Source organism: Spermophilus citellus (assembly GCF_964194105.1).
Source record: "Spermophilus citellus genome assembly, chromosome: 7".
Taxonomy (NCBI): domain Eukaryota; kingdom Metazoa; phylum Chordata; class Mammalia; order Rodentia; family Sciuridae; genus Spermophilus; species Spermophilus citellus.
The window spans coordinates 113,915,214-113,938,808 of NC_138188.1; the positions used below are offsets into that span (position 1 = coordinate 113,915,214).

Consider the following 23,595-nt stretch of genomic DNA (forward strand, 5'->3'; position numbering starts at 1 on the left):
GTCCTGGTACTGGCGATTGTCAACACCATCACCAACAATAAAAAAAAAGTTATAAAAGTAGTTTAGATCATGTTTTTGGAATGACATCCAGGATATAGAATTAATGGGGATTCTCAAATCTGTCATTTAAAAATTTCCCTATATTCTCAAGAGTGGGCCAGGCATCTCTTATATCAAACATGGTGCATGCACCCTGGGCAATCTTAAAGAATTCTCTTTTATAATATTTTAAGAATTTGACTGAGCACTTCTTGTCATCCTGGGATGATGGCCTACAGCCACCCACAGCACCTGTTCCCTCCCCAGCCCCAGGGGGAATCAGATTTCCTCTCTGCAACCATTATACCTGGGGAGGATTGCACTAGTATTATGTAACCACTGCATTAGCATAAAGAGAAGACTTGTCTTGTCTATTGACATTGCTTCTGCCGAGGAGATTTCTGTGGGCTCCTGCAAGTCTACATATCTGGGCCACATGACTGTGTAAAGCACCAGTTATTCTTTTATTGGCTCTTACAACAAACCTATATGGTGGAGCCATTGGATCTCCATTTTACAGATGAGGAAACTGGGGCAAATGGGAGAAAGCACCTCATCACACAGTTCCATGGTGGAAGGAGGAGCCCTTAAGTCATTCTTTGAAGAAGCACAGAATTCAACCTGATCAAGGAGGCCAGGTGGTGGGACAGCACCAGCAGAATAATTTCACAAGGCAGCGTCACTTGCAAGAGACAGAGAAGGGGAAAAGAGACACAAAGCAGATAATCGAGTCAATCCCTGTTGTGCTAGACATTGCCCCAAAGATCTGGATCCTCAGCATCTAAGAGAGAGCTGAGGCTACCTGACATAGCCACTCTGCTAATTTGGATTCTACCTTGGTACCAGGTACCAGGTGCTAGGTACAAGGTAGACAGAAGGTCCTGTGGAGGATCTAGCCTGAGCGTGGGCCAAGGGGCCTGTTTAGGGAGGCACAATTGAGGGCATTGTCTTATGCTGCTGCTGATGGGACCCTTCCCCACCCAATGGGACCTGAATCTCTGGAGTATTTCTCCAGTGGCCACCTGAGAATGGGAAAAGCTTTTTCCTTTCGAGCCAAACTTGATAACTTAGAATATTTATGCAATAAACAACCTGTTTTAGTCAGCTTTTTCACTGCTGTGCCTAAAAGATCTGACCAGAACAATTGTATAGCAAGAAGAGTTTATTTGGGGACTCATGATTTCAAAGGTCTCAGTCCAAGGACAGCAGGCTCCATCCCTTGGGGCTCAAGGGAGACAGAACATCATGGTGGAAGATTGTGGCAGAGGAAAGCAGCTCGCATGATGATCAGAAAGCACAGAGACTAAGCTCAGCTCACCAAATATATACCCCAAAGGCATACGCCCAGTGATCCACATCCTCCAGCCACCTACTACCCACCTTCAGTTGCCTCTCACTGATTGGGTTAAGACTCACAACCCAGTCATTTCTCCCCTAAACCTTCTTGAATTGTCTCACACATGAGCATTTGGGGGATACCTCAGATCCAAATCATAACAACCTAAGAGTTAGAAGTGGGGGAGAAGGATCTTTCATAAGATTATCTCCTCCTGGGCTAGGAATACAAAGGAAGCAAGGTTTGCAGTCCATTCTTCTAAGTAAATGTTTGCAGTCCATTCTTCTAAGTAAATGTTTCTTCCAGGCCTCACTTTCCCCATCTGTGGAGCAAAGGACTTTGAATTTCCTCTATTCTTGTTCATAGGTGACCATAAACCCCATACCTTGACTTCCTGCGTCCCCACATGTGGAAGCCCTAGGTACACATATCTTAAATTTTATTCAAGAGGGAAGCATCTGTTTACAGAGGAAACCCCGGAATCAAAAGCAAGAAAGCACTCCATTTTTCTGCAGCAGCTTAAGATGTGTGCTGGGAGCCATATCATCTGCACTGTTACCTGATGGTATAATAATTATGCAGGAGTTCCCATATGTCCCTCAGCTGTGGCCTGCCACAGCTTTGGCCTGCGGTGCCCCGTAGATTCCTCCAGGTCTGAAAGTACCTATATCAGGTCCTGGTGCCAGGTTCTACCTGTTTTTCAGATTTCAGCAACTGAGGAATACTGTTTTTAAAAAAGAATCTAAAAAGTGGTACTCTATTATAATCCCAGCCACTCAGGAGGCTGAGGCAGGAGGATTGAGACTTGAAAGCCAGCCTCAGCAAAAGCAAGGTGCTAGGCAACTCAGAGAGACCCTGTCTCTAAATAAAATACAAAACAGGGCTTGGGATGTGGCTCAGTGGTGGAGTGCCCCTGAGTTCAATCCCTGGTACCCCCCTCAAAAAAAATATCTTTAAAAATGTTTTAAAATACACGAGAAGACACACGCACAAGCATGTGCACACATCTACACATATTGTTCAGCAAATGTGCTCTTGGGCCATGTGCTGGGTGCCAGGGCAGCAGGATCGTGAGGGCGCAGAGAAGACAATCACTCAGGAATGACATCAGGGTCTGGTGACTTACATGCCCCGTGCCTCGTGTACTGGGCATTTGGCATCACATCTGATCACAGGAGACTCAGGCTGAAGACAGAAAGCTCACCTCCCCCATTCATAGAGCCGGGAAGGTCACAGAGACCAGGCTGCTGACCCACCGGCCCCTCACTCGCTGGTCTGATCACGTGCAGCTCCCTGGGGACCCCATTGTCTGAACAGACAAGCCGGGGTTCATTTGGGAAACCCGTCCCTGGGAATGGAAAGGGAGATTTCAACCATGGAGCTGGACTTTTGTGTTCATACAACTGTGTTTTGTTTCGGGGTTTTGTCTTTTTTCAAATAACACTACACAGAGAACCCTAAGAAAGTCCCCAGGCTGTAGCAGGCAGAAGCATCATTTCTTTTTATTCCATCAGCCAGGGGGAAAGGAATAAAAAAGAGAAAAGAAAGAGAAGAAAGGGAAAGAAGCCCCATAGGACCCCTCCTGTGTCCTTCCCATCAGCCACGTGGGTTTGCACAATTAAATCTCAATAGCTCCTTCCAGGGCTTTGTGGGGCTGCGGATGCCCCGTGAGGACGGTCCCTGGTGCTCAGAGTGACTTTGCTCTTCACATCAAGAGATGAGGGGTCGAGCTCTGCCTGCAGCTCCTTCCAACTGCACCTCACTGCACGGACCCCTCCAGGGGCTGAGTTGTGTCCCAGCAGCAGGGGAATCCCACGTCAGGCAGTAAGGGACCTAGGCTGCAGAAAATGACTTTATTTGCCTCTTAATTTAATTTAATTTTTTTGTAGTTGGCAAAGAGAATTTATCACAAATGTTTGGGTGGTTTAGAGCAGGAATAAAAAAAGTATTTTTTAAATTTCAGATCCATGAGAAATCATGTAAATTGGACATAATCTAGTGTTTTCTATTTTAAAAATCCTGAATTTCCAACTTATCTGGTAATAAATTATGAGCATGGAACTTAAAATATTTTAAGTGTGTGTGTGTGTGTGTGTGTGTGTGTGTGTCTTAAATCTAAAGCTATAGTATCCAATAAACCTCTGTCCCATTTGTTAAACAAAAAATGTAGGTAAGTAGAAGTAAAGCAAAGAAATTCTCTGGAATGGGGGTCCCTCATATTTCTCCCCTCTCCTCCCCTTCCATCTATCCTCTTCCCATTTCCAGGGCAGTCTTGGGCTGTTGTTTCCATGGTCCCTCAGCCCCCTTCCATAAATCGATGGTTTCATTCCTAGGGATTTCTCAAATCCCACTGACTGCACAGAGCATCGCTTGATCCTCTCCCTGACCCTCTGAGAGTGACCTTGGCATCACCAGAGCCCTTGCAGATGTCTGTCTACATCATTGTTTTTCTACTTCATGCACTGATATAAGAGCTTTGCCAATCTGGTTTATCCTCAGACTTGTTCTTGTCAAGGACAGTAACTGAGATGCATGTGTTCCCTGGTGCCACTGCCTGATGTGCAGTAAGTGCCCCACCTGTCTGGGCTGAACTTCAGGGCACAGATTGCGAGGCTGAGCCTGGCTAGCTGCCACCTGCATCCACCAGGATATTGGTTGTGGTGCTGGAAGTTGCCTCTACCACTTTGTTCAACAAAAGTGTATTAACCCCATGAATCTGCTCAATGTAAAAGAACTCATTTGGTCTTGAAGGTGTGTGTGTGTGTGTGTGTGTGTGTGTGTGTGTGTGTGTGTGTAATTCTGGTCTTCCTGGTGCCAGAAGTGGAATGAGACTCTGCAGGAGAGGTGTAAAAGACACTGGATAAGAAAACAGTACAAGTCTGAGTATGAAACAGTTCTTTCTAAGTGTGACCACTGTTTTGGTCACACTGGACAGGGAAGGGAGATGCCAGAGACAGAGACTCTTGCACAGGTGACTGAGCCAGTAGACCATAGTGAGGCAGGGGAGGGCAGAGTAAGAGCCACACTGGGGGAAGGAGCCTCTGCAGGGGCTGCGGGGGTGTGAGCCATAAAGTCTGGTCAGGTGCCTCACCTGGGCCTCTGATGCCCTGTGGTGTGTGCTTATAACTGTCTGACGCTTGCCTCCTTCAGGACTGTGAATTGCTTGAGGCTTCAGAGCAACACTCATCCCCAGCTTCTGGCCCCGTGGAAAATGCTCAAGAATATAAATGTCAAATGAATAAGAGTAACACAAATTTATACAATGTCATTAAAAAACAAAAAACCAACAGTGAAAGGTAGGGTCCCTTGTTTAGAAAGGAGCTAAATTTGGGGTAATGTGACCCCTGGGTTGATCCCTGTCCCAGGAAGGGTGCAGCTCCTAGAGGCCTCCCAGCTTTGCCTTGGCTCTTGTCACCTAATGCAAACCAGTGAGAACACTAGGCCAGCCTGGATTCTAATCCTGCTCATCACTGATAGTCAAGGCCAAGTTCGTGGGATGCCTGCCCTGTGCTGGGCCCTGCGATATGACACATCATCTAATTTCATTCCACCTCATCTCATGATGATCCTTTGAGTAACAGGTTATAATCCCATTTTTCAAAGGTAGAAACTAAAGCTCAAAAAGTTCAGTGACTTTCCCAAGGTCACACAAGATATGATGGACCCCGATTGTTATACTGTGAGCTCCTTGAGGGTGGAGTATACTATATTCACCTTTCTGTTCTCTAAACCTTGTCCATGCTCTGCAACTTTAAAATATTTGTTGAATGTATGGGGACTTCTGACTGATGATATATTTGGGAAACCCAGGGGAATGTAAGCCCCCTTCCTTCTAGAATTCCTGAAAACTCTGACTGCAGACAATGCTTGCAGGCATCCTTTTGAAGATGTATGGCCTTCAAAGCTCAACCTACTTCTCATTAAGTCTTTATTGTGAGCCAGATCTGACACTTAAAACCAGCACAGTCACCTGCTACTAGGCACAAGAGCAAACTTTCCATCAAAAGCTGAACAAGCTCCTTTTATGGTGAATGCATTGGAAACCTGCTCACTACCCAGCCACTGTCCCTAGCCTCTCAGCTCTACCCCTCCCATCTCCAGCCCTTTGTCAAGAAACTCAGAGGAAGGGACAGTTGAACTCAGAGGGGAACGTCTTTGTGGCTAGAATGAGTTAGTGCTGGGGCTGCTGGCCCAGCCACTGCTGCTAAAGTTTCAGCCGCTGTGACCACACAGAGCATGCCTTGTTCTTTCATGAAAGTTCTAGTCCTAGTTTCCCTACAGGGATGGGGAGACTTCAGCAGAGCCTTTGTGACCAAAGAAATCTCCTGGACAATAGGGACACCCTCCGTAAAGTGCCAGTATCACCCTAGAGAGAGAGCTGAGGCTCCCTCACTGCACAGCTGCCCAACACTTGTAGACCTGGAAAGTTCCATGAGGGCCCCAGAGAAACAGAGGGCTTGGGACTCTGCTGTGCCAAGCTCCTCTTAGGCCAGATCACCACCCTTAGAGAACGTTGCTAACACCAGCCACACCACGTGAGGACAAGATGACAGTACACCCAGCTGAACTGTCTTGCTCAGGAGCTGGCTTTTCTGTCTGGTGTAATGAGTGAACTCTCTCTTTTCTAGAGCTTTTTTTTTGCCAAGAAATTTATGATGAAACACAGAAAGTTTAATGGGAGATGATAAGGATGGAGATGGGTGAGACTTAACTGAGCAATTACCTAACATCAGGTGTTATAGGAAGCACTTCAACTATAATTAATGTTCATTAAGCACCTGTTATGTCCCAAGCACCTTACCTGCATTATTTCAGTCTATATTCATAACTGTATTATAAGGAAGGTATAAATATTATCAACCTCATTTTATAAATGAGGATGCTTAGATTCAGAGAAGTTGAGTGACTTGCCTAAGGTCATACAGTTTTCAAGTGGTGAAGCTGAGATTTAAAGGTAGGATGTGAATCCATGTCTGTGCAACATAGAATCCCATCTATTTTTTTCTTCATTGAAGTACAACTGACTTATAATAGACTCTATGTATTTTAAGTGCTAATAAGTTTCAGCATATGTGAAACCACATCACAATCCATGTAATAAACATCCATCAACCCAAAAGTTCTCTTGTGGGCTTTTGTAATACCTTCCTCCTGTATCCAGACAACCAAAGATCTGCTATCACTATATATTAGTTTGTAATTCCCAAAATGCATGGTTCCTGGAATCATACAGTGAGTACTTTTTATTATTTTTTAAATACATCTTTTTAAATTCAGCATAATCATTCTGAGAATCACCCATACTGTTGCTCACATCTGTGGTCCGTTTCTTTTGACTGCCGAGTGGTGTCCATTGCATGGTTGGAAAGAGCAGTTTGTTTATCCCTTTTCCTGTTGGTGGACACTTGGTTTATGTCCAGTTTGGAGCTGTTACAATTAAAGCTACTGTGAACATTTGTGTGCAAATCTTTATATAGACACATGCTTCTCTTCCTGGTGGGAAACACCTAGGAATGGAATGGCTGCATCGTATACGAGAGTTGTGTATTTAACATTTTGAGAAACTGCCCACTATTTTACAAATGGTATGTCATTTTACATCTCCATCATCACTGCATGAAGACTCCACTATTCCATGATCTTGTCAACACTTGGTGAGGTCATCGTAGCCAATCAAAGAGGTGTAGAGAGTGCTATACTGTCTCCTGGGTGCTCTCTGCCATTGGTGAAATCTCTCTTTAAATATATTGTCCATGTTTTTATTTGTTTTTTTTTTTTTGTCTGAGTTTTGAGAGTTTTTGTATATTTTGAATATATAAAGTCCTCCCTTAACCTGATATATGATTTGCAAATGTTTTCTTCCAGCCTATGGCTTGCCTATTAATTCTCCTACCAGTGCCTTTTGAAGAGAAGAAGTTTTAAATTTTGCTGAAATCCATTTATCAATTTGTTTTTATGGTTCGTTAGTTGTCCAATCTAGAAAAATGTTTGCAAAGTATTTTTCCTGTTTTTTTCTATAACTTTTGTAGCTGTAGTTTTTACATTCAAGTATATGACCCATTTCATGTAATTTATGTACAGTAGTTGCCTCTTAGCTGCAGAAGATACTTTCCAAGACTGCATTGGATGCTGCATCCTTGAATGGTACTGAACCCTATATATATTTTTTCCTTGACATATACAATTGTGATAAAATTTCACTCATAAATAAGATGCAATATAGATTAATAATAATGAAATAGGACAATTATAACAACTTACTGTAATAAATGTTCTATGAATATAGTCTATTCTTCTCAAAATATCTTATTGTACTATATTCACCATTCTTATAATAATGTGAGATGATACAGTGCCTATGTGATGAGATGAAGTGAGATAAATGACAAGGTGTTGTGACATAGTGTTAGGCTATTCCATAAGGATTACTTGAACACAGGCACTGCAATGTCATAACAGTAGATCTCTTAACCAAACAGCTACGGAGTGATTAACAGGTGGGTAGGGTATACAGTGCAGACACACTGGAAAAAAAAAGAATGATTCCTGTCCTAGGAATAGAGCAGGATGGCTAGAGATTTCATCATACTACTCAGAATAGTATATAATTTTTAAAATATGAATTGTTTATTTCTGTAATTTTCAGACCACATTTCTCTGTGGGTACCTGAAAACTGCAGAGAGCAAAACCATGAAAGAGAGGGGATTACTTTAAATGTCATGGTGAACAAAGGATTTTTGTTTGTTTGTTTGGTTGGTTGGTTTTCTTTTTTGCATGTGGATGCCTAATTGTTTCAACACCATTTATGAAAAAACTATATACTTTGCACTTTTGTCAATAATCAAGTGCCTATGTGTATGTGGATCCATTTCTATACGCTGTTGAATTGATCTATTTGCCTGTCTTTATGCCAAATCGCACTTTCCTGATTCCTCTAGCTTTCTAGTAAGTTCTGATATCAGGAAATGTTAATGCTTTCAGTTCTTCTTCGGCAAACTTGTTTTGACTTTCCTATTCCTTCATATTACTGTATAAATTTTGTAATCAATTTGTCAATTTCCATTTAAAAATCCAGATGGAACAGTGATGAAACTCAAATCTCGAATTACATGCTATCATTCTGAACTCTTACCACAAATTGAAGATTTTTGTCATTATTCTTCCATTTTTTTAATAATGTAAAAATCCAAGACTCACACAGGTTATAGAATCTTTTAGTGACACTGTAAAAACTTAACCAAAGTCAGCTGCCATTCTTATTACCAGACACCACATCATAGGACTTAAAGGAGCCAGGAGGATTGTAAATCACATCCTCAGCTGGGATTTCCCACTGGGATGAAGCCATCATTAGGTGTTTTCTTCATTGTAAAATAGCTTTTCAAAAATGCCTTCTTCATAATACTCTTTTAGTATCCTAGTTCTTCAGTGAATGGGAAAAATACACACATCTATGCCTGCAGTGCCTCCTCTCCAAGTCTCACTAGCACCACCGTGATGGGAACCCATTCTCCTGACTCATTTAGAAATGCTCATCTATCCATTACTTAAAAGGCATGCACTCTCCTGCTCAAAAACACCAATGACACACAAATGCTACTGAAATGAGGTGTTTTGTTTTGTAGAGTTATGCACATTGAGAGCAGAAGGTGACCTTAGAGATCATCTATACCAAAACAACAGAGAAGCAATGTCCAGCTGTTTTGTTTCAGATGTGCAGGTTGATAACCAAGCAGAAAAAGTGACTTGAAGGCAAGGAATTTGTAAGTCCACTCCCACCAGGTATTCTAGTCTTGATTCTGTTTTGTTTTCGGCTTTATGATGGGGTTTGATTCCAGCCTCTTATGTTTTTTTTTTCCTCTAAAATTGTAGAAGACTGACCCTTCCAGACCATTCCCTGTCCCTGCACCATCCTCCAGGCTGCCAGTGTCCACACTCTATGCCTTGGCTTCTCCTGGACCCTCTGCCAGTGGTGCCCTCTCCTTCATCTGTCTACAATGGTTTGTTCCTGAAATACCTTCACTCTCTACATTTGATGCTGATGTTAAATGCCACCTCTTTCATGAAGCCTTCTCTGATTGTCCCAGTTGCATAAGTAGGTTCCCCACCTACCACCCCCGGTTCTTATCATCCTGGGTCCGAGATGAAAACACACCAGATGGGATGAACAGCATGTTGGTGAATATAGAACAGAAAATGAGTGAATTTAAGGACACAGCAACAGACACATAAAATCAAAGCCAGAATGAAACCCAAAGAGACGAAAAGAGAAAAATCAAAAAAGCCTGGGGAGTCAGTGATCCGTGGGACAACTTCAGGTAGTCTTTAAGGAGTCACAGGAGAAAGATGGTACCTAGAGTAATATTAAAGAAATCGTGGCTAAGGTTTTTCTGAGTGTGATCAAAACTATATACTCCCGGACCCATGAAGGTCAACAAACCCTCCAACACAAGAAACATGAAGCTCAATCAGGCATTATCTTAATCAAATTGCTTAAATGTGGCTGCTATGCTTTGTATATAGCTGGTCCCTCAAATGTTTATGTGTTGAAAGCTTGGTCCCCAGTACGGTGGCACTGAAAAGTGGTGGATCTTTTAAGAGGAAGTGGGTCCTTTAAGAGATAATTAGATCCTGGGAGCACCACACTTAGAAAGAATTAATAGTTCTCACAGGACCAGGTTAGTTCCCCCAAAAGCAGGTTGTTCTAAAAGAGTGAGCCTGACTCCTCCCCATTCTCATGTTTCCTTGTCCCTGCCACGCACAGCAATTTCTGCAGGTAACCATCTCCCTTTCTGCTTCTGGGCCATTTTGTGATGTAACCATGGGGGCCCTTGCCAGTGCCAGCACTGTGCTGTTGGATTTTCCAATCATCAGAAACATAAGCCAAATAAATCTCTTTTCTAAAGTACCCAGCTTCAAGTATTTTGAGAAAAAAACGAAGCAAAAAAGTTTGTAAGCAGCTTAAGAAAAAAGATGTTATCAATGTAATGGGACAAAGTATAGAATGAGAGTAGACTTCATGTTGAAATGATGCAAGTTAAAAGTTTGGAGCAACATTTTTCAAGTTCTGAAAAGTCAACCAACTTCTCTATATCTAGACAAACTATCATTTACAAATAAAGGGGGAAATGAAAATTTCTTCAGACATATAAAAGCTGGAAGAACTCAGCAGCAGAACATCTACATCATAAGAAATCTTAAAGGAAATATAGGCGTTGGGTAGAAGGAAATGATACTAACGTCATCAGGATCTGCAGAAAGGAATGGAGAATACCAGGAATGGTAATTGCACATGTAGGTGCATAAGATCTTCTCTCATCATTTAAGTTCTTCTACAAGATTATTTTTAAAAGATAATTGCTTAGAAAACTAAGATGTCCCTCTCAAAGATTTTTCTCAGATTCACTGTACCTTCTGTTTCCATAATGAAAATCAAGACACAAAATGCCTTCTTCTCTCACAGGCTTTTCTTGAATTATATTTTCTACCTGTAAACTCAGACCCCCCACCTCTGATTGTCTAAAAGCTCAGGTATTAGCAGTGCTTGTTTGGGTACATAATAGTCACTTATTTAATGTTTGTTGAATAAATTAATGATGGCATTTGTTAATGGGGGAAAAAGACATAACTGCCATTTAAAGCAAAAATAATAAGATATTGGGCATCCATAGAAGTAAAATTTATAACAATAGCACAAAGATTGAGAGAGGAGAAATGGAAGTATACTGCTGAAAGGCTGTTATATGCAAAGCATAACATTATTTGAGTTAGATATATGCACATAAACCAAAGCTAACATCCCCAAAACCATGTAGCTATAGCTAATATGCCAATGGAGGAGATTAAATGGAAAAATAAATTATAGTCAGTTAGTGTTATGAGCTACCCGTGGGCTGTGTGTGGACTGTCACACATCACTGCCTCATTGAATAGGGAAATTTGGTGTCTGAGAACTTCCAGTGGACATTTCCTCTGGCTGACTGCCCAGAAACATTGTGAGCTCTATTCAAGTTCTGCCAGGTCCCACACAGCAGCAGAGATGGGGTGACCTGTAGCCGCACAGCCCCTCTGAGATGGGTGTGACCTGCTAAGATGCCAGTCAACCTGCTGACTGAAGGACATCACCAAGCACGACTCCACTCTTGAAACCTTACCCTTGCTTTTGATGTACCCCCTTAAATAAACCACAGGAGCCATTTTCTAATTGTTTAGCTCCAGCTCCTGCGTCGACTGAACCTAACAGGGCTCCATCTTTAAAACTATCCTTTCTGACTCTTTGTCTTTTGTTCTTCACTAATTATTCTAGACTTCAATTTATCAGGATGCTTATCCCTCTGAGCAGGCAAGAATTCCCTGGCAAGGTGCTGGCCACCCAGCAATAAGTTAGTTCAAAAGAATGAAAAAAGAGAGGGAAAAGGAGAATAAAATGTCAATCAAACATGTAGAAATATCAAAATGATAGGTTGAAAATGATTGGATTTACACCCAACATGTCAATAATCACACTAAATAGAAATGGTCTAAACTTATAAATTAAAAGGCAATGTATGAAACAAATATAGAAGACTTAACAATTGGTGAGTCTGGTTGAAAAGTATTCCCATATATTTTCTTATAATTTTTCTATAACTTTGAAATTATTTTAAAAATTAAAATTTAAAAATCATAACCTTTGTAATTATTTTTTAAAGCAATAGATACTGTTTTTCTTTTAAATTTCTGTTCTTAAGTTCTTACAGGCTCTTGCTTTTCCATCTCACTGAATTCCGGTGGGGTTGTGGCTCTGGGTAGGGAATCAAGACCTGAATTTCAATTCCTGTTTCACAAGGCATATGACTTGATCTCTCAGAACCTCAGCCTTTTCATCTGAATATGGACACAATAAAACTTACCCCACAGAGAAACAGTGTGACATGTACAAGGATGTCCAGTGCTGGTCAGTCAGGAGCACTTAGTTAAAGGCTCGATGCTCAACCGAAGCCTGGACCCAGGAATCTTGAGTCATTTTTAACCCATAGGGTGCAGTTGAGAAAACCCTTGTCTCAGCAGTGAAGGCTTAGGCAAGACATAAGAAAAAAAATGCCAGGAGTGGTCATTGATTAGCTCCTGGACAATCTGCTGTCCTCACCCACCTCCAGGAGATCCTTCCTGATGGTTGAGAACCATTCAAGTGCAGTACACACCAATGACTCTTTCAACAGCCCCAGCAATGAGGGAGAGTGTGCCACACCACACAGCCAACCCCTGTGCTAGTTCTATCGGCTCATCTCCCTGCCCATTAGTGCTGAGACCCTGTGATTTCATAGCTAGACTCTGGTGACAGACCTGCAAATGGTCTCCTACCCTCCATTCTTGCTTTGTCAGCTTCCTTCTCATCTCCAAATTTACTCCTATCTCTGTACTATAGCCAAAGTGATGTTAAAATATATATTTTTTAATAGACTGTGTTTTAGAGCAGTTTAAGTTCTCAGCAAAATTGAGAGGACAGTCATAGATTTCGCCTATGCTTCCTGCCTGCCTGCATGCATAATCTCCCCCATTATCAGCATCTCCCAATTGGTACAATTGTTATAATTTATGAGCCTGTAATGATACATCATTATCTTTGAAAGACCACGAGGGTTACACTAGGTTTCAGTCTTGGTGTTAAACATTCAATGAACTTAGATAAATGTGTAATGATATGTATCCACCATCATAGTGTCAAACAGTAGTTTTGTTGCCCTAAAAATCCCCTGTGCTCTACCTCTTCATCCCTCTTGCTCCTAACCCCTGGCAACCACTGATGCTGTGCCCACGGTTTGTCTTTTCAGAATGTCATGCAGTTGAAATCATATATATGTATGTTTTTCACATTGTTTTTTTTTTACTTAGTAATACACATTTCTGATTCCTCCATGTCTCCCTTTATGGCATGTGTGTATGTGTGTGTGCACTCGAGCATGCATGTGTGGGTACATGCCCATACGTGCACTATATTATTCCTTTGTCCAGATATACTAAAATTTATTCACTCACCTATTAAATGATATCTTGGTCATTTTCAGGTTTGAATAATTATGAATAAAGCTGCAATCAATATCTGTGTGCAGGTTTTCGTGTGGACATGTTTCCAACTCATTCAGAAAAACGCCACAAAGTACAATTGCTGGATCACATTGAGCATATGCTTAGTTTTGGGTGAAACTGCCAAACTGTCTTCAAAATGGCTGTACCATTTTGTGTAATCAGCAGTATCCAATAAGGGTTTCTCACCATCTTTGTCAGCATTTGGCATTGTCAGTATTTTACACTTTGGCCATTCTAAACCACATGCAATCATATTTCTTTGTTTTTGTCTTTGCTTGTTTGTTTGTTTTGTTTTTTGCTGGAGTGGGGATTGAACCCAGGGCCTTGCACTTGCTAAGCAAGCACTCTACCACTGAACTACATCTCTAGCCCTTTTTATTTTATTTTGCGACAGACTCTCACCAAGATGCCTAGGCTGGCCTCCAACTTTCCATTCTCCTGCCTCAGCCTCCCAAGTAGCTGGGACTACAGGTGTGCACCACTGTGCCTGACTCTTGTTTTTAATTTGTTATCCCCTAATGGCATATGATGTTGTACAATATTTACATGCTCATTTGCCATCTGTCTTCTTAGGGGAGGTGTTTGTTAAGATCTTTGATGCACTTTTTAATTGGGTTGCATGTTTTCATGTAAGTTGTCAAAAGTTTTTGTATACTAGTTTTCTGTATACTAAAATATACATATCTGATATTCTTTATCAGATTTTTTTTTGCAAATATTTCCTCCCAGCAAAACAACCTTTGGAAAAATCAATTTGGATTATGTCACTTTCTTGCTCAAAATCCTTCAAGGGCTCCTCATTTTCTTCAGCATAAAAACCCAAACTTCTTAGCGTGTTCCAATTTAAATCAAACCCAGACTTCAGTGTCACCCCCAGCCTTCCTTAAAGACACACACTTGGTTCCAGTCAAACTAGGCTGTCCTCTGCTACCTAAGCCTCTGCATGACATTTATTATGGAGCACCTATTGTGTGCCAGATACCATATGATGTATATTTTTATAATTTCTTATTATGACCATGGTAAAGTAAGGGTTTATTCCAAGAAGACAGTGGAACTGAAGGACATCTGGATTGGTTCTGCTCTCTTTGACCTCTCATAGCACTCAGTGCCCTCTTCAGAGAGGACTTCTCTAAAATTATTTCTTGCCTGTGATCAGGATTCTTACTGTTCCTTATGTTCAATTTCTACCAGACCAAGCAAGCCTCTTGAGATGAGAGCCCTCTCTTGTTCATATCTATTTTCAAGAACAGGGCTGAGCCAGGAGTCTGAACTGAATGAATGGAAACCTCCTGTGCCTGAACCCTGTGCATCCCAGCAGCATTTTGGAAAGAGTCACCTGGGCCTCCACACACACCACAATCTGCTTCCAGGGCGTTGGGTAACTAGGCCTGGGATATTGCTGGCACCATGTTCTGGAGGGTAATGAAGCAAAGACCTCAGGACAAGGGAGGTGATAAAGTTGCCAAGACTCTGGGTCCCTGCATGGAGGCCTACAGGCTAAAGGTGACCACGGGTCCCTCTTCCTCTAGTTGGTAGAGTCTCTTGACTTTCTGGCCACTGTGGATCAGCCTGTGTGCTCTGGTAAGAGGGTGGCATGGACCCAGGTTCTGGGTTGGGATTTGAGGGAAATTTAAAGGTACTGTCTCATTGTTGGGGCAGCTGGGAGCACAAAGAGTCTCTCTAGTCATCACCCAGCCAGCTCCAGGGCCCGGCATGCAGCATTGGGCAGCACACTGCAAAATGCAGACCTCAGATCCTCATCTGTAAAACAGGAGTCATGATGGTTGGGCATGGTGGTGGGGACAGGGGAAGGAGGGCAAGGCCATTTCTGCAGCAGTGTCCTGGGGATGTTGCAGGGGTTGATGTGAACGCAGGAGAGAAGTAGATGAAACCGAAATTTTGCATGGGAGTAAACAACTGTTGGTGCTGCTGTGGTTGTTTGTGTTTGTGTTTCCTTGCTGGGAATGAGGTGATTTTTTTTTTTTTTTGTCCCTTGACAAGAGACATGAAGTCCTTTAAAAAGAGCCTTCTTGGGGATACATTTGTCAGCTTACTCCTTTCTGCCTGTGGATACCTCTGAGAAAGCATCATTAAAGTCTCCCTCCCTGCTGCCGTCATGTCTAAATCGGAGTCCTTGAGAAAGCCCAGACAGCTATGGAAGCTATTCCTTGAAGGGCTGAGCTTTGAAACCAGTCATGAGAGTCTGAGAAGCAGTTTGAACCATGGGAGACACTCACAGACTGTGTGATCACACCCAACACTCCAGGGTTTATCACTCATGCCACCGTGGAGGAAGTGGATACAGGCAGGAATGCAAGACCACACAAGGTGGTGGAAGAGATGTGGAACCAAAAATCTGTCTCAAGAGAAGATTCTCAAAGGCCAGGGGCCGCTTAACTGTGAAAAAAAATCTTTGTTGCTGGCATTAGAGAAGACACTAAAGAACATCACCTATGGCCAGGCATGGTGGCACGCACCTGTAATCCCAGTGGCTCAGGAGGCTGAGGCAGGAGGATGGCAAGTTCAAAACCAGCCTCAGCAAAAGAGAGGAGCTAAGTAACTCAGTGAGACTCTGTCTCTAAATAAAATACAAAATAGGGCTGGGGATGTGGCTCAGTGCCTTGAGATCAATCCCCAGTAAACCCCTTCCCCCCCAAAACAGAAAAGAACATCACCTACAAGATTATTTTGACGAGTACAGGAAAATTGAAGCGATTGAAATCATGACTAAGAGGAGCCTTGCTTTTGTAACTTTTGACAACCACAGCTCTGGATAAGATTGTCATTCAGAAACACCATGCTGTGCATGGCCACACTGTGAAAGCAAGAGATGGCCAGTGCTTCGTCTAGCCAAAGACACAGAGGCAGTTCTGGAAACTCTGGTGGTGGTCATGGTGGTGGTGGTGATGGAGGAGGAAACTTCCGTGGCCATGATGGCTTTGGTGGTAGCCATGGTGGTGGTGGATATGGTGGCAGTGGGGATGGCTACAAGGGATTTGGTGATGATGGTGGTTATGGAGGAGTGGCCCTGGTTACTTTGGAGAAAGCAGAGGCTACAGAAGTGGCGGGCAGTAATACAGAAGCCAGGGCAGTAGCTATGTCAGGAGTGGCAGCTGTGAGAACTGTATTGAGGGGAGGAGGCGGAGGTGGCTTTGGGTGGTACCGGAAGCAATTTAGGCAGTGGTGGAAGCTACAATGATTTTGGCAATTATGACAATCAATCATTAAATTTTGGACCCATGAAGGATGGAAATTTTGAAGGCAGAAACTCTGGAGGTGATCCTTGGTCAAACTAGAAAACCAAGGTGGGCTGCCACCACAGCAGCAATAGCGATGACAATGACAGAAGGTTTTGATACTGCCAGGAAACAAAGCTTGGCAGGATAGGAGAGCCAGAGGAGTGACAGGAAGGCTACAGGTTACAGCAGATTTGTGAACTCAGCTGACACTCTGATGGCAGGGCCTCGCTGCTACAACAGAAGGCATGGTTTAGACAATACTTCTCAGTCTGTATTTGGGCTGTAATTGTGATTCATCGTGTAACAGGTTATTTTAGTTTCTGTTCTGTAGAAAGTGGAAAGTATTCCAACAAAGGGTTTTATGTAGACTTTTTTTCTTTTGCACCCATGCTACTGACAACCAAATGTGATAATCTGATCATGAAACTGAATGTGTCTTTAAAAAAAAAAAAAAAAAAGGCTTCCTCGTACTGGGTGTGGTGACAGAGGAAACCTGGCCCAGACACTCTCTGCAACTCGCCTCCCCTGTGAGGCCTCTGTCCTGAGCTGAGAGTGCCAGCTCTGATGTGCCTGTCAGCCATTCCACTCCCCACGCTGTGTCCCCACTCTGTGTCCCCACACACGCATAGAAAATGCTGTAGGCACGCTAAAGGGAAGAGAGATCTGGTGACAGTGTGTCCAGAGGGTTAGTCTCCAACCTTCTGCTTTAAATCTGCCTGGGACACATTTAAGAAAGAGTGGACCACATTTAGGACCCAAAAACAAAACAAGAAAAAATTAAGATGCCTCTAGTGGTGACATGGCTTTGGATGCTTTGGGATGGTGGTATGGAGGAAGGAGGCAGGTGAGGCACAGTGGGCCTGGCAGAGGCCACTGTCTTAGAAGGCACACCTGAGGCTGTGTGTTGAGATTGGCTCACAGTCCTCCTGTGTCTGCACCTCCCATGCTTAAGACCGGATAGTGGAGGAGCCAGGGACCGTACACTTCCATTGACAGAGGCGGCAGAGGCTGAGAGTCAGGAAGACCAACTCTGTCATTCAATGGAGTCAACCATTGCTGCCAGAGCTTGAAAGGGGCTTGCATGAGAGTTAGAGGTGGAGCCAAAAGCTGACGGTGCCTGGCTGAGTTGGAACTCTGCCCTGCTGGTGGAACACATGTAGTATTGGTTTCCAATGCCACGTTTCAAAATCCTGGGACTTAAAACAGTCAAGACTAATGTATGCTAGAGGTCTAGATAGAGGTTACCCTTGCTGCAGAGAGTGCCTGGAAGGGGACACGGGTGGGTCTTTGGGATGTTAGAAGAAGTCAGGGTCCTTGACACGGATGCTTGATACCAGGGGGTGGCAGTGTGTGGAGAGTCATCCAGCTGTACACATTATATGTATACACATGTGACCCGGGCACAGGGGTGCACACCTGTAATCCCAGTGGCTCAGGAGGCTGAGGCAGGAGGATCGTGAGTTCAAAGCCAGCCTCAGCAAAAGCAAGGCGCTAAGCAACTCAGTGAGACCCTGTCTCTAAATAAAATACAAAATAGGACTGGGGATGTGGCTCAGTGGTCGAGTGCCCCTGAGTTCAATCCCCAGTACCAAAAAAAAAAAAAAAAAGAAGAAGAATCTTGTGACTTGGCTACTGCTTGGCTGCTCCCTGAGGTATGTTTTAAACACCCCCAGCCGTAACCATGGCAGGGGAGAAGGTTGGAGGGCTGGCTGCTGGTGCATATTGGCAGAGCAAACACTCAGGCCTCCCAGCACACCATCCTCTCTGTGTACACAGGGTGTTAGGCCAGGCTCTGCAGAGCTGCACTTCATGGTAACAAAGACAACAATGCCACCATCTCCTAACTGTCAATAGCATGCCTTACTCAAGTCTTTGGTCCAATATTTGTAGAGCCAGAGGAGCCACGTCTGCGTTGCAATATTGACTTAGATTCATCACTTACCAGGAAGACCTGAGTGTCTGTGCTGCCTGCTCATCGGCCGTGGCCTCAGGCAACACGTGTGGGGTCGTGGAAAATCACGACTTGGTTTCATGGCTGTTGTTGGCTGTTGTCTTTCCCACGTTCCCTGGGAGTCAGGCTGAGGCGGGAGTCAGGAGTTTCCAGGCCGCTGATGAAGGTCACCTGAGTCCTCTGTAATGCCACCTGCAAGATTTGGGAAGAAAGGACTTGGGAAAAATGAAGCCCAGAACCCTCATCTCTCCAGCTGCAGCTTCCAGGACATGGAAACTAGAAAGCTTTTCTTTATAACAAAAATTTTTCTTTTTCATAAGAAAAACAAATTTCTTTTTTTATGATTGGGCCAGACCCTGTAAATGCCAAGCCTAGGAGCCTTCCCTTCAGGACTTGGCTTCTCCCAGGAATTTCTGAGTGAGACACTTTAATTTTTAATTTTTTAAATTTGTTTGAATTAGTTACACATGAGAGTACAATGACCTTGACACATCATACATTTGAATCAGATGGGATATAATGTCTCATTTTTCTGAGTGTACAGGTTGCTGAATCACATTGGTCATGCAGTCACGTAGATACCCACAGCAGAGACACTTTACATTGACAAATCCAAGAGACTGCTTTCCAGAGACTCTGTTGCCAGGGGAAGCAGTGGCTCCCCCTTTGTAAGCCCCAGGGTCCCTGAGCCGGGCTGTGACCTGTGACCTCCTGGCTCCCTGCCTCCCTGTCAGCTGGTGAAAGCAAGGGGCCAGCCTGCATCAGCTGGACAAACGAGGGCCTGGACACACTGCCTGGAGGCTCTGCTTTTGCAAGGGGCTGACCCCTCTCTGCAGGTGCTGTGTCCCCAAGGCAGCCCGACTGCCCCCTGCCCCGTCAGGTGGCAAGGAGCTTCCACGTCCCTGCTCTGAGAGTGTTTCTCTTTGCTCCCTTTTATCAGAAGTGCTCTGACCAGCCTCCCTGCCCTGCCCTTTCTCTGCCTCCAGGGCCCACACATTCAGGGAGGCCCCCACAACCATTAATTTAGCCAATTTCCTGGGCCACACCATCCCCTGGGGACCCCACTTTGGTGGGCAGCAGCGGAACAAGACTCCCTGCTGTTTCCCTTCCCTTTTAATGACATGGGACAAGCTTCCTTGAGCTGACTCTGGGAGGCAAGCCCCAGGCCAGCCTGGCTGCCCTCCGCAAAACAATGCACACATGTTCCGGAGAATTCCCTCCTCGCCTAATCCGGGCTGGGAAAAAAAGGGCTTTTCTTCTCCTTGTCAAAGGGGGTCTTCGATGCTAAGATACCATTTTGTGTCTCAAGTCATGTCACGGGACTTCTGCCTCGGCCTCGCTGCCTGCTCTTTAGAAATGAAAGACACAGTCCTTGATTCACCTCAGGACAAGTGCCCCCCACCCTGCCCTCCTCTGAAAATAAAAGGGGGCTGGGGGGCCAAGGGAAGCAGGAAAAGCTCCCCACGCCCACTGTTCCTTTCTCATCCTGGCAACCTCTGCTTTCCGGACTGTTTGCGCAAAGGATGAGCAGAGAGGGCAGAGCCTCACCTGCTGATCTCAAGGGTCATGAATATTCTTATAATCCCCTGGAAAGAAGGGCCCTTTCATTAGTGAAGCAGATCCTGTCCTGGCCGCCTCAGCTCTGCCACCTCCTCCTACCCACTGGCTCAGGCCTCCTGTCTGCTGTCCTCTCCACAACCTCAGGGGCCCTGTGGGCTTTTCAGCCTGGGCTGGATGGAGACCCAGGTTTCCACCAGGCATCGAAACACTACTTTCCATCCCTAATCCACTTCCCTATTTTATAACAATAAAGAGGTTACAGACATGCAACCTGCTGCTACAAAGGAGCTGGCTTCGGTATACAGAGAACAAATTTCCTGTATTGCTGGTGGTTGCATACATTTATGTTTACACAGTAACCTTTATGTGATGAATGGATTTGAAGTAGCTTTTGGAAATACCTACGAAAATTCAGATGAAGAATTCAAAGTTAAATGGGAGAAAGGTAGCAAAATGAAATCAAATCAGAAAAAAAGGTTTAATACCATCGACAAGACATGTAAAAAGTTCCCTATCAGCACAAGGATAGGCTGAGGCTTCCTAGCAGCCAAAGAAAAGGAAGAACAATGGTTAAGAGAAGCTAAGAGTGTGGTTGGTTTTAGTCAGGAGAAGCAGTTCTCCCTCACACTGAGTCTGAGATACCTCTATCAACTTGTGGGACCGCAAACAAAACACCATACGCTGTGTTGAAAGAGTCTCCCCTAACATTGCCACACTAAAGATATCATTTCATCAAGCCATGCTAGAATTCTCTGAAGTTGGATTCTCTGCATATTCTCAAGAAAAACAGGCCTCTAAGGCTGTTCAAGTTTTCTTTGGAGTCCTTAAACACCACCACCCAGTCAGTGCCACACAGGTAGTACTCTCAGGGGCCTGTCCTGAACATACTGATGCAAGGGACAGGCTGTGAGCTGCACTGTCCATTGAGGCCACCACCCATAGCCCCAGCACAACAGAGCCACAAGGAATCCACAGAGCAGAGCTGGGCCTGGGCAGCTCCGCCGGCTGATCTAGGCTGGCTGGGGAAGCAGTGCCCTGAAAAGGTCAGGGTCACCCTTTGCTTAACAGAGAGCACAGGAAAGATCTCTGGAAAATAAAACATCCAGCGTCAGGGTGAGTGAGTGGACCCTGCAGGAAGGACACAAGATTCCATCAATATTTCTGATGTGAGTCTTGTCTTTGGTTTGGAAACAACTGGAACTTAAGTTACACGAAAATAGCATCCTAGTAACTATTGGTTTTGAATAGTTAATGATGAACACTCATCATTAAATGCTAAGCATTTAAGTGCTTTAAATGTATTGGGCTTTTAACCTAAAAAACCCTGAACACACAACATATATACACTCTCCTTTTTCTTTTTTAATGAAATGACGAAATCAAGACTTAGAGAAGAATTTGACAGCACACAGCCAGGAATTAGCAGTGCCAGGATTACAACCCAGTTCTACCAGATTGGAGGACTCACAGTATTCACAGGATACCATCCAAGAAAGAAAATCAGATTAGAATTGAGCTATGGAAGTCTTTTGGTTCAGAGACCATTATTATAACAAACCAGCCTCACCATATTGTCCTCCAGGGATTCATTTTTTGCTATATTTGTTTTGGGATTGGGCCTCTAAAATCCTTTACAGCTAGGACATTCTGATAAACTCATTGATTTGATAATAAGTTATTGTATTTGGCACTGCATTGTGTGAAAATCAGATGAAGTCTCTGATCTCTCAGAATCTACAATCTAAATGGGGTAGATGGACACTGAGAACGTAATTAGAAACATGGCATGTAGTAGGAAGGCACAGTTCTGGGTGCTCCAGAGGCATCAAATTAGTCTGAGTAGGGGTGAGGTCAGGGAAGAGCTCCCAAAGGAGGTACTATCTAAGCCTAAGGATAAGTAGCAGTGAGTGGGGCACATGGAAGTGGGGGTCGAGAAGAGCACGTGCCCAAGCCTCAGGTGGCACCCAGTGTGTTTGAAGAGTCTATTTAAACAGACCTAGAAAGTTTGTGTGACTGAGGTTCTCAGATGGGCGCCTGGAGAAGGCAGAGGTACACCTCTAGGGGCCTCCAAATGCCTTACTGGTGACTTTAGGTCTTTTCATGAGGACAATCAGTAGCACAGGTTTAAGCAGGAGAATAACAAGTATATGTTGTGCTTTAAAACATCATCTGGCTGAAGTAGTGAGGGTGGGCTGGGGGAAAGCAAGAGGGGAAATGAGGAGGTTCTGCAGGAGCTCTTGGCCAGACCAGACAGGGAGAGGCATGGAGGGCTGAGAGATGTTCAGGGGTCCAGTAGGCTCTAGAGAATGATTTGATGTATATATTAGGGGAGGGAGAAGACTCAAGGACAACTCCTAGTTTCTGAGTTGAGCACAAAGATAAATATCACCATTAAGTGAAGTAGGGCAGAATGGACTGAGTGCAGATTGGGGAGGATGATACTGAGGTCAGTTCTGAAGGACCTTTGAGAAATGCAGGTGATGAAGCTGATGAGGCACCAGTTTCATCACCAGCCTGGAATTACTGGTGATTAAACTATGGTTGGAGCTTTAACAGTAGCTGAAATCCAGGGACAGTGGATAGACTGAGGGAGGACCAGGACAGAGCTCTGAAAAGCAGAGGAAGAACTGGCAAGGGAGACACTGAACACCTAGAAAGAGGGGAAAACCAGGAGTGCATGCTGTCATGGAAGCCAAGAGACATGTAGTTCTTCAAAGAGGCAATGGCCAAGAGTGCAGAATGCAGTGGTGGTCGTGAGGGTAGCCTGGCCACTGTCCAATGGATGTCATGACATGGGTGCCACTGGGGATCTTAGGCAGAACAGTCCTGGTGGAGTGGTACAGGTCATCTGGACACAACTCACACATGGGGATCCCTGGCTGGACCACCTTCTAACTTCACACCCTGGCTGGACCACCTTCTGGAAGTCACCATTCACATAGATATATCCTGATTTCAGGTGAAGAGACAAGAGGTAATTGTCATGAGAGCAGATCTTCAGATATTTTACACAAAGGGTAATTTCAAATAAGTCACTGCTTTGTATTCTGCGGTTTGGCTATAGGATCAGACGCTACACTACAGAATAAAAACAGTGATTTTCAATTTTTTTGTTTTGGTTGTAGATGGACACAGTATCTTTATTGATTTCTATTTGGTGTTGAGGATTGAACCCAGGGCCTCACACATGCGAGGCAAGTGCTCTACCACTGAGCTACAGCCCCAGCCCGATTTTCAAAATCTTAATGTTAAAAGTTTTGAGTACCCCAAGTGTTTGTTGGTTGTGTCTCTTGATATTTATTATATTTAAAGTTAAAACAGAAAACATTAAATACTTATCAATTTATTTTAAAAAGTCATAATCATATTAGCATAAATAACACTTATGAGAAATGCA

At 43.9% G+C, this 23,595-nt stretch overlaps 1 long non-coding RNA gene and 1 pseudogene across 2 annotated transcripts in view; both read left to right on the forward strand.

Moving 5' to 3' along the window:
• LOC308652804 overlaps positions 1–23,595 on the forward strand; it is a 603,613-nt gene that overhangs the window by 570,967 nt on the left and 9,051 nt on the right. The gene's annotated exons all lie outside the window — the stretch shown is intronic.
• LOC308652726 (heterogeneous nuclear ribonucleoproteins A2/B1-like) lies at positions 16,172–16,744 on the forward strand (annotated as a pseudogene). Its single transcript has one exon. The product of its transcript is annotated as a heterogeneous nuclear ribonucleoproteins A2/B1-like (transcript).